Genomic DNA, 12,053 nt, shown 5'->3' with positions numbered 1-12,053 from the left:
ACATTTTAAAAAATGCAACTCATAACAGTCTACTCCTGTAAACTCTCAGCTGGTGTTTGACATGACAGATATGAATTTTTCCTGTATATGTGAGACATGAAAAATATATTAGTTATAGGATGAACCAAAGGTGACTGTTTAACAAAAGATCTTCAGTTTTTGCTAATTAAGCAGTAACATTTTTACTATTATACTTTAATGGCCAATAGAAGATTTATTTCATTAAGATAGCACCAAAAGAGTATATGCATTTTTAATAGCTTATGACATATTTAATAGTGTTCCTCATAAGACTACTATGACATCCTTGAAATATATAGACACTTCTTATAGTCCTATGCTGTAAGATTGCTACAACCTATTTTGGCTACCCAGACACTAGATTTCCAAGTTCTAGTAATTTTAATTTCAGCTATATCAAAAAAGGTAATATAAGGATCAAATGCCAGAAAATTGTATTAGCATATTTTTTAATTTGATGAGGATATTATTATAATTTTGGACATTACTATGGGTTATTTTTCATATCATATTTCACATTGATAAGGGTTGGATAGTTCATTAGTTGAGTAATAATATCTAAAACTTAATGTTAGTGCTTAATACTGACATTATCTCTTTGACATAAGTTTATCCACATTTTACAAAAGAGGAAAGTTAGGCAGAGTGATTAATAATAATTATGATTTGCCCAAGGTTTCACACTCTGTATGCTACATAAGAGACTGAAGGATGATTGATACTAAGTTGCCTATCAAATGTCGAAGGCATCACTTAAAGAGACTGAGGATCACCATTAAAAATGTCTCACTGCCTTCTATGAGGAATTTCTTTGCTGTTATTTCTAAATATCTTGGTCATGATCTTTTCCTATCTGGAGTTCCTTTGAAAATGTACCCTTTTTCTACATTCTGTACGTGGTTGTTCCTGTTAGTCAGGATCCAGCTCTGGGTTCTTGGCCATGTATTTATGATACTATTCAAGTTTGTGTTCTAGTTTCTATTGCATTTCCTGTTTTATTTCTGAATGTTCCTCCTATCTTTACTTTTTTATTATTATTATTTGTATAATTCTCACTAAACAATAATGCTCAAATTACTGTTCTTTTACACCCAGAAGTATTCTCTTGACCTTTGCTATCTTTGCTTTCTAACCCACTTCTAAAATATATCAGCTGACCCGATGGAGACTTTTATAGATCTTCTACTTGTCCCCCTATGACACTTCCACATTCCATGGATATTACTGGTTTTTCTATCTTCCCCACCAATGGAGGCTTCATTGTACTGCCAGTGCTTGTCACAGCATACCTCACTGTAAATGCTAAATGAGTACTCACTGAATGAATTAAGACAACAATTATTCTGAAGAATCAGGAAAAGAGGGAAATAAATTTAACATGGGGAGAAATATTGGGATTTATTAAAAACAATAAAGCACTGCCTTTACCTTCAAGCTACGTTGTGCCCAGCTGAGGACATAGACAAGCACACACTCTCAGTGAAGTGTGACACGTAGTTGCCTATAGTGTTTCATGAAATTGTTAAGGACGTGTGTCTCACAAAAGCCTAAAGACTAAGGGAAGCTTCTTGAATAAGCATCCTGATAGTTTAGAACTGATTAGGGAATGCAGTTAAAGCTGCTAAAAGTCATGAAATATGAGTGTTTCAAGGAGAAAAAATAGTATATGCAAATGTCTAGAATAGGATGCAATGACACTTTCTAGGAAATTGGAAATAATTCAACATGGACAAGAATGGCAAGGCAAGGGATTGAGAAATACAATAGGAGTGAGATCATTAAGAAGTATGTGTTAGGTAATAACCCTCAGTAATTTGAGGTATTTTTATTTTTTTTCCTTAATATAATAGGTAACCATAAATATTTTAAGCAGAGATGCTCCAAGACTGGGTTTTCATTTTAAAAAGGATATTCTCACTATAGCATGATAAATACACTGGAAAGATCCAAATTTGAAAGGTCACCCCCTCAAAAATATTGCCATCTATATACACTGAGTGGCCAGATTATTATGACTACCCATCAGTACTTCGTTGGGCCACCTTTTGCCTTCAATACTGCGGCGATTCTTCTTGGCATGGACTCCACGAGATGTTGAAAGGTGATGCGAGGAATCTGACACCATGCCTGATCAATAGCACTGTCCAGTTCTGTGAGATTTGATGGTTGTGGAACCAGCTGCCTTCTGGCTCTTTTAACTTCGTCCCACAAATACTCAATTGGATTGAGATCTGGTGATTGTGGGGGCCACCTGAGCAGGGTAATGTTTCCTTCATGTTCTTGAAACCACTCTTGCACAATACGAGCACCGTGGCATGGCGCATTGTCTTGTTGGAAGAAGCCATCTCCATTGGGATATGCCATCAACATGATAGGATGAACTTGATCAGCAACAATACTTAGGTATGTTGTGCTATTCAGATGTTGTTCCACATGAATTAAAGGACCCAAATCATGCCAGGAAAACATGCCCCAAACCATAACACTGCCCCCACCAGCTTAAAGGGTTGTACTCATGCATGTGGGGTGCATGCTTTCATGCTGTTTCTGAGAAATTCTCACTCTGCCATCTGCATGATGCAACTGGAAATGTGATTCATCAGACCACATGACTTTTTTTCCAGTGCTCTACTGTCCAATCCTTGTGTTCCTGTGCGAATTGGAGACATTTTATCTTGGTAACTGCAGACAGCAAAGGTGTTCGAACAGGCCTTTGGCTTCCATATCCCATATGATGCAGTGTACGGCTAATTTGCCTACAAATGTCAGGTGGTCATAATAATCTGGCCACTCAGTGTATATAAAAGCCTAAGCGACCGTTGCAACCAAAACAACCGAACAGACGACCAAACAGACTGCGTGGGGCAACCAGGCTGGCAGATGGGTTAGTGAGGAATGACCAAACAACTGAGCAGCGGGCTTCATGGGGTGACCAGGCTGGCAGAGGGGTTAGTGAGGGACGACCAAATGACTGAACAGAGGGCTGCGTGGGGCGACCAGGCTAGCAGCGGAGGGCAGTGAGGGGCAACCAAACGACTGAACAGCAGGCTGTGTGGGGTGACCAGACCTGCAGGGAGTCAGTGAGGGGTGACCAGGCCAGTAGAGGGGGGGCAGTGAGAGGCAACCAGGTTGGTGGTGGGGGCAGTTTAGGATCAGGCCTAAACTGGTAGTTGGACATCCCCTGAGTGGTCTTGGATTGGAAAGGGTGCAGGCTGGGCTGAGGGGAACCCCCCCATGCACGAATTTTGTGCACCGGGCCTCTGGTAATGTATAATAAAAATGGTGATCTTCTGAAATGGGAGAATAATTATACAAATGAAATATATTGTTTTGAGGTTTTATTGATTCAGTATTTGGTAATTGGATGAGAGAGGAGTCAAGGATGAATGCCATATTTCTGCCTTGGGAATTGGATAGACAGTTGTTTTGCCATGATAAGACAAGAATATTGAGGTTGGAGGAGGTGGATGTGAAAAATGATGCATTCAGTTTCTTCAATTCTGAGTTTTAGGTGTTTATGAGATATCCCATAGTTTTATAAAAAGAATTCATACGACTTATGGAGCATTCTGATATGTAAGTACTTATCGGTAAGCCACAAGTTATAAATAATATGTGAAGTTATCAGAGTGTTAGAGTAAAATCTAATGAACACCAATAATTAACTGACAAGTGAAGAAAAAGACAGAGAAAGAATATGAGTCACTGTAGGCCATAGGTTCTCAACCATGGCAATATTGTCACTATTGTGCTCCATGGGATATTTGTCAATGTCTGGAGTTATGTTCAGTGTCATGATAAAAAATAACTGAGGCAAGGGGCATAGGTGAAGTGTGCTACTGGCATCTATTCAGTAGAGCCCAGGGATGAGCCAAAATTGCTGAAGTTCTTAAATCCTACCACAGAAAATCTAAAAAAAATAATAATAATAATGTAATATTTGAAAGCCAAGTAAAGATGCCATTTGAAGGAAGAAAGAGGACAGATGGAGATAGAATTTCTCATAAAAAGGATCCATTGAGAAAATTATTTTAATGAATGAGGGTTTCAGATGGCAGGTGACTGAGATGTAAGGGGATTGGTGGAAAGTGAAAGATGGCTTTCCAGGAATCCTGAAAGAATAAGTGAATGGGGAGATGATAGAGAAGAAAAAAAAAGGTGCAATATTTCAATAAAGGAGTTAAATAGCAAGGATTTTCAAAAGAAAAATCTGGGGGGCTTAAAATGCTTACATAATAAAATATATGAGGTATGAGACAGGAAAAAATAAAAACAAGATGCATAGTCAAAGGAACAGCAAAAAAGGAGCCAAAAGATAGAAAGAAGTAGAAAATGAATAATGAATAAAGCAATGGAATGAGGTGGGATCAAACCTACAAGATTAGAGAAATATAATTCCCATTGAGGAAAGGAGGAAAAGAACAATTATGAATTCAACTACTGTGTAAAATTGTGATAATTAATACAGATTTGGTCTTTGTGAATTTGGAGGTAATGCCATCTACTGAAAATGGGGAAGGGTGGTGAAATGGGAGGTTTGATTATAGCAGAGTGGATTTACAATATCCATCCTGGACAATGGGGAAGGAATCTGATCAGGAAAGCACACAAAATTATATCTAATAACTATGGATGAAGTTGCCAAAGAAAAATAAAATTAAATTCTGAGGGTTGAGTCTGTTTCACATCTTTAACTTGTAATAACTACTAAAACCATCTATGCTTTATATATTTTATTTTTATAAATCCTTTACCTCCCACCCCCATACTCAACTGGTCTCATTCATACATTTTTCTTTTTATTGTAAGCCATTCTTTTTTACCTGGCACTGGTGAATATTAGTGTTGTGAAGGGAGGACTAGAACAGTGCAATAAACTATTTCCATGAATATGTAATTAAAAATCATACTTTAGTGCTGAATCTCTGACAGCAGTTAAATGTTTGCTATCCTCATAAATTTTCATTAATATTTCTGCTGAATTTCAATATAAAACAATCATCCTATTTCATTTAGACAATCCACATTTTGAATGCACCTAAAGATTAGAAGCTTCTGAGCAAGAGTTTAACATGCGTTCTCCTTATCTGAAAATGCTGTTAGAAATGTTATTTGGATTATAAGGAGAGCTTTCATTTTTGGAGCCCATGGCAGTTTGTGTTGTAAATATGCACATATCTTTGCCTCAGAAAGACTCTTCTAAGTACATTTCATGGTACTTTTCATATGCACTGGATCTGATTTGTTTTAGGGCATAATATAAATTCTCAGCTGTGATACAAGATAAATGAAACACTTTTTTAAATTTTATTTTATTGTTTAAAGTATTACAAATAGTAGTATATATGTCTCCCTTTTTACCCATTGACCTTCCCCTGGCATCCCCTACCCCCTGGCACATGCCCTCCCCTTCTCCCCCAGTGTCTTGCATCCATTGGTTATGCTTATATGCATGCATATAAGTCCTTCGGTTGATCTCTTACCTCTCCCCCACCCCAACTGTCCCAGCCTTCCCACTGTAATTTGACAGTCTGTTCAATGCTTCTTTGCCTCTGAATTTATTTTTATTCATCAGTTTATAATGTTCTTTATATTTCACAAATAAGTGAGATCGTGTGGTATTTTTCTTTCACTGACTGAATTATTTCACTTAGCATAATGCTCTCCAGTTCCATCAATGCTGTTGCAAATGGTAAGAATTCTTTTTTTTTTTTTTTTACAGCAGGGTAGTATTCCATTGTGTAGATGTACCAGAGTTTTTTAATCCACTCATCTGCTCAAGACAAAGGAGGCAAGAGCATACAATGGAGTCAAGACAGTCTCTCCAATAAATGGGGTTGGGAAATTTGGTCAAATACTTACAAAAACATGAAACTAGACCACCAACTTACACCATACACAAAAATTGGTGGTCTAGTTTCATGTTAAAATGGATAAAGGACTTAAACGTAAGATGGGAAGCCATAAAAATCTTAGAAGAAGCCATAGGCACCAAAATAGCAGACATTTGTCATAGCAATATCTTTACAGACACAGCTCCTAGAACAATGGTAACTAAGGAGAAAATAAACAAATGCGACTACATCAAAATAAAAAGCTTCTGCACAGCAAAAGAAACCATCAACAAAACAACAAGAAAGCCCACTGCATGGGAGAACAGATTTGCCAATGTTATCTCCGATAAGGGTGTAATCTCTAACATTTACAGGGAACTCCTACAACTTAACAAAAGGAAGATAAACAACCCAATCAAAAAATGGGCAAAGGACCTAAATAGACACTTTTCAAAAGAGGACATTCAGAAAGCCAAGAGACATATGAAAACATGCTCAAAGTCACTAATTATCTGAGAGATGCAAATCAAAACAACAATGAGGTACCATCTTACACCTGTCAGAATGGCAATCATCAACAAATCAACAAACGACAAGTGCTGGTGAGGATGCGGAGAAAAAGGAACCCTCTTGCATTGATGGTGGGAATGCAGACTGGTGCAGCCACTGTGGAAAACAGTATGGCATCTCTTCAAAAAATTAAAAATGGAACTCCAATTTGACCCAGAGATCCCACTTCTAGAAATATATCCCAAGAAAACAGAAATACCAATCAGAAAGGATATATGCACCCCTATGTTCATCACAGCACAATTTACAATAGCTAAGATTTGGAAACAGCCTAAGTGCCCATCAGCAGATAAAGGAAATACTTTTTAAGAAATCTGTGTTGGTTATGCTGCTATGTGCATCACTGAGCCTCATGATTTATTAACTGCCTAAATAATCCCTTATCATTTTTGTTTGTTTTTATACAAAATTACTCATCGGGTACTCAGCACTGTATCTACCTTTCTTTGCAGTGTCTCTTAGTTTGTGCATTTGCCCTCACTTACTTTTGTGAATTCTTTTGGAAGATAATAATAGCATTTCACATTCCATACCACTAGCCACACTACATGCCACAGAATACAAATGTGTATAAGGTGGTGGTTTCATTATCTTAGGGTCAGTAGAATTTCAAGAGCTTTAAAATTACCTCTATCAGTGATGCAAGTGTCAACTTAGTTTTAATAAATCTTTAGGAGCAACTACAAGTTACTTCTAGGACGTTTTCCTATTTCTAGAAATACATCACTTGGCTGCCAAATCTACTATCAATGTCTCGCTAAAGAATATACACTATTAATGCAATGCTATATTTCTGCTTTTTGATAACTTAAAAATATCATTAACCAAAAGTTTCCCCTGAGTCAATCCACAGTTAAGCTACTTATACAGAATTAAACAAAGAGAATATAATACAAGCCAGACAGGACTATACAAATGTATTTGTCATAATAACACATCTATGAGATGGTAGGATTGCAGTGCCTGTTGTTAAAATTACTTTACTAAATGTGGGCACATTGAAAATCCAGGCATTTGGCAAGGTGACTTTTTAGAATAAATTAGAGTTGACAAGTAGTGAATTCAGCCAACTAATAAGTATAGTCTACAATTTCTAAGAATATACGGGCAAATTCAGATGTTTTCCTTTTAATTTCCAATAAATTTGACCATATGTTCCATTTGCAGAAAAGCTAAATAATTGGGGTTTGCTTTTACTTTTCTTTCTCCTGAACTACTGCCATTATTTAAAGTTGATGACATTCTTTTAGAATGAACTGTGCCCCATTCTCGAAAGATAATGAGATCTTTCAAAGACAAAATAGCTGTGTATTAGAAAGTAAACAGCTTTTGAAAAAGTCATAAGCACCACGGGATCCCCATCTCAACCCATATAATATCTACCATGTGACGTCTCTCAATTGCATAGCAGTTTATATTAAGTTTGTCCTGATATTTTTAGTCTGAAAAGAGGCTCAGCATGGAGTGGGCAAAGTACAGTCAAAGGAAAGGTGAAGTGAATTCAGCTTATTAATATTATACTAGAGGCCCAGTGCATGAAATTCATACATGGGGGGGTGTCCCTCAGCCCAGCCTGCACCCTCTCCAATCTGGGACACTTTTGGGGATGTCCGACCACCAATTTAGGATGATCCTTCCTAAACGATCGGCCTAAACGGGCAGTTGGACATGCCTCTCACAATCCAGGACTGATGGCTCCCAACCGCCCGCCTGCCTCTGCATGATTGCCCCTAACCACTTCTTCCTGCCAGCCTGATCACCCCCTAACCACTCCACTACCAGCCTGATCGACGCCTAACTGCTCCCTGGCCAGACCGATTGCCCCTAATTGCCCTCCCCTGACAGTCTGGTCACCCCTAACTGTCCTCTCCTACAGGACTGGTCACCCCAAACTGCCCTCCCCTGCTGGCCCAGTCACCCCTACCTGCCCTCCTCTGACAGCATGGTTACCCCCAACTGCCCTCCCCTGCAGACCTGTCCCCCCTCCAACTGCCCTCCCCTGCAGTCCTGGTCACCCCAACTACCCTCCTCTGCAGACCTGGTCCCCCACAACTGCCCTCCCCTGCAAGCCTGCCCACCCAACTGCCCTCCCCTGCAGGCCTGGTGCCCCCCCAACTTCCCTCCCCTGCAAGACTGCCCCCCAACTGCCCTCCCCTGCTGGCCTGGTCCCCCCAACTGCCCTCCCCTGCTGGCCTGCTCACCCCCTGTAGGCCTGGTGCCCCCAACTGCTCTCCCCTACATGCCTGGCTCCTCCCCAACTTCCCTCCCCTGCTGACCTGATCTCCCCCAACTGACCTCCTCTGCTGGCCCGGTCACACCTAACTGCCCACCCTGCTTCCCTGATCGCCCACAACTGCCCTCCCCTGCAGGCCTGGTCCACCCCAACTGCCCTCCCCTGCAGGCCTGGTCCACCCCAACTGCCCTCCCCTGCTGGCCTGCTCACCCCTGTAGGCCTGGTGCCCCCAACTGCTCTCCCCTACAGGCCTGGCTCCTCCCCAACTTCCCTCCCCTGCTGACCTGATCTCCCCCAACTGACCTCCTCTGCTGGCCTGGTCACACCTAACTGCCCACCCTGCTTCCCTGATCACCCACAACTGCCCTCCCCTGCAGGCCTGGGTCCCCCCCCCCCCCAACTGCCCTCTCCTGTAGTCTTGGTTCTCCCCAACTGCCCTGCCCTGATGACCTGGTCTCTCTCAACTGCCCTCCTCTGCTGACCAATCACCCCTAACTGCCCTCCCTGCTTGCCTGATCACCCCCAACTGCCCCCTCCTGCAGGCCTGGTCCCTTCCAACCGCCCTCCCCTGCTGACCTGGTCTCCCCCAACTGCCCTCCTCTGCTGGCCCGGTCACCTCTAACTGCCCTCCCTGCTTGCCTGATCACCCACAACTGCCCTCCCCTGCAGGCCTGGTCCCCCTCAACTGTCCTCCCCTGCAGACCTGGTCACCCACAACTTCCTTCCACTGCAGCCCTGGGTCCCCCCCAACTGCCCTCCCTTGCTGGCCTGGTCTCTCCCGACTGCCCTCCTCTGCTGGCCTGGTCACCCCCAACTGCCCTCCTCTTCTGGCCTGGTCACCCCTAACTGCCCACAACTGCCCTCCCCTGCAGGCCATCTTGTGTCCACATGGGAGCAGCCATCTTTGACCACATGGGGGCAGCCATCTTGTGTCTTGGAGTGACACTCAATTTGCATATTACTCTTTTATTAGATAGGATATTCAGATTTTTCTTATAGACTAGGACATAAAAATGTATTGAGACAAAAAATGTCAATGATGTTGGATAAAAAATAGTAAAAGGTAAATAAATACAAAATTACATGTAATTTTTATAATGCTGATATTAGCAATGTGGTCCATACATTCACTAACCATAAGCTTCCTAATACTGAACCTCAATGTTGAACCATCATATCTACACAATAATGGGTAGTCCTGAATCATCACAGACCTTTCTGTGTTAGTTCTGTTTAATTAATTAAACAAGGATTCCAATGATGGAGGTGGCTTGAATACCTTAGCAGCCTAGTAAGCAAACACAACCTAAATTGTAATGCCTCAGGGTTAACAAATCAAAACTTGAGGACAACCAATCACAAACAGCCAGCTAGGCTTTTCCAAATAAAGGAAATACTTAAGCCACAGCCAATTAAATAATTCCCTTTCTTTGCTTCCACCTTTCCTCTATTATAGTCTTCCTGTTCCTTGATCCTGTTGGTGGAATGCTCTTAGTACTTCTATTAGGTTCTGCCAATTCCAATCAATTTTTGCTTGAATAAATTCTTTTTTTTTTTTAATATATATATTTTATTGATTTTTTACAGAGAGGAAGGGAGAGGGATAGAGAGATAGAAACATCGATGAGAGAGAAACATCGATCAGCTGCCTCCTGCACACCCCCGACTGGGGATGTGCCTGCAACCAAGGTACATGCCCTTGACCGGGAATCGAACCCGGGACCCCTCAGTCCGCAGGCTGATGCTCTATCCACTGAGCCACACTGGTCAGGGCTTGAATAAATTCTTAAACATTTTTATTATGCTGCATTTTTTTTTAAGTTCACATTTCTATATAATTTCAGCATTGAGAAAAAAACAGACAACAAAAACCCTTAGGAAAGCTAAATCACAAAGTAAAATAAGAGAGGACCTGGCTGAACTGCTAACCCCAACAGCAGATTCAAAAGTGCAAGAAGAATGAAAAAAGTGTTGGGAATAAATACTTAAATTGCAATACATATTATTCCAGAAGAGTAAAGATAGAGTAGTCAGATGTGGGTAAAAATAAATGTTGGGGGAATTTTCTATAAACTTAAAATCACATAATTGAGGCAGTATAAAATTGACACGATAATGAGCAAATAGATCAGTAGACCAACATTTAGAATTTAGAAAATGAGAATTTAATATATGATAAATTACATATTTTGAATTTGTGGGGGAAAATCATTGATTATTTAATTAATTCAAAAATTGGTTATCTTTGGGGGGAAAAATATTAACACCTCATCCCACATGATAAATTTTTTCAAAAGACGCAACATTCAAAACAAATTTCTATCTTCACAATTCTGCACAACGACTTGAAGAAAATGCAGGCGTATGCTTGCAGCAAATGGTGCTGATGCCCTGCCCAGAATTTTTGTAACTTCTTTTACTATATGCTGCTAATGGTTCACACCTATAACCTTCTCTGGATAATTACCCTCCTCTGTGCAAATTATGTCACTTGGCCAGGGAGGTTTTTGGATGTACGCCTCTTCCCAGTTCCGGAATCCAGGAGCCAATCACAGATGGTGAATTTAAACCCCCTCTCAGGTTATGTTTCCAAATAAGTAAAACTAATAAAACAGTTTTATAATCTTGGGATGAAAAACACATTCTAAAATGTGACATAAAACTTCAAAGCCATAAACTAAGTAAAGTGACTAGAAAAAAAATTTTTTTAATTGATATAGGGAAAGACTCAATAAATGAAGCAGAGTGAGTATACACTGGGAGAACATATTCACAGTGTATTGTATAGATATATCATTAATATATTTTGCTTGAAAATTTGGAAGAAATGGGTCTCTAATATAGTTTCTGTAGTAGTATTATTTACTACAAGGTTTCTGAAATAGAATTAGGAAATCTATCCTACCTAATAATAGACAAATATGCAAATTGACCGTACCTTCACTATGCCCACGATTGGCCAGGAGGCGCGGGGGGGCGGGACTCGGGGTGGCCGGGGTGGCCGATTGGGCCGGTGGGTCGCTGAGCTCGCGTCGCTAGCGGTGGCTCAAGCTCAGCGTCTGCGCCATGGCTGTGCTGAGGCACAGAAGGGGCCTCTGGGGCAGCAAGCTCACGTCCCACTGCGGACCATCAAAAGCGGGGGAGCTGGGTGCCTGTCCGCTCAGGCACCAGGCCTTTCAGAAGCCTCCAACAGGGCGGAGGCTTCTGAAAGGCCTGGTGCACCAGAGGACAGGCACCCAGCTCCCCTGTGATCGAAGGTGAAAGCGTGTAGGGGACCCTACACAGGCATGATTCAATCATGCACTGGGCCTCTAGTTAATGTATAATAGTAAAAATTCTATCTAATAAAAGAGTAATACGCAAATTGACCATAACTCCAAGAAACAAGATGGCCA

This window comes from Cnephaeus nilssonii (assembly GCF_951640355.1).
Source record: "Cnephaeus nilssonii genome assembly, chromosome: 8".
In the NCBI taxonomy this organism is placed as follows: Eukaryota; Metazoa; Chordata; class Mammalia; order Chiroptera; family Vespertilionidae; genus Cnephaeus; species Cnephaeus nilssonii.
This window is presented reverse-complemented; position numbering follows the sequence as displayed.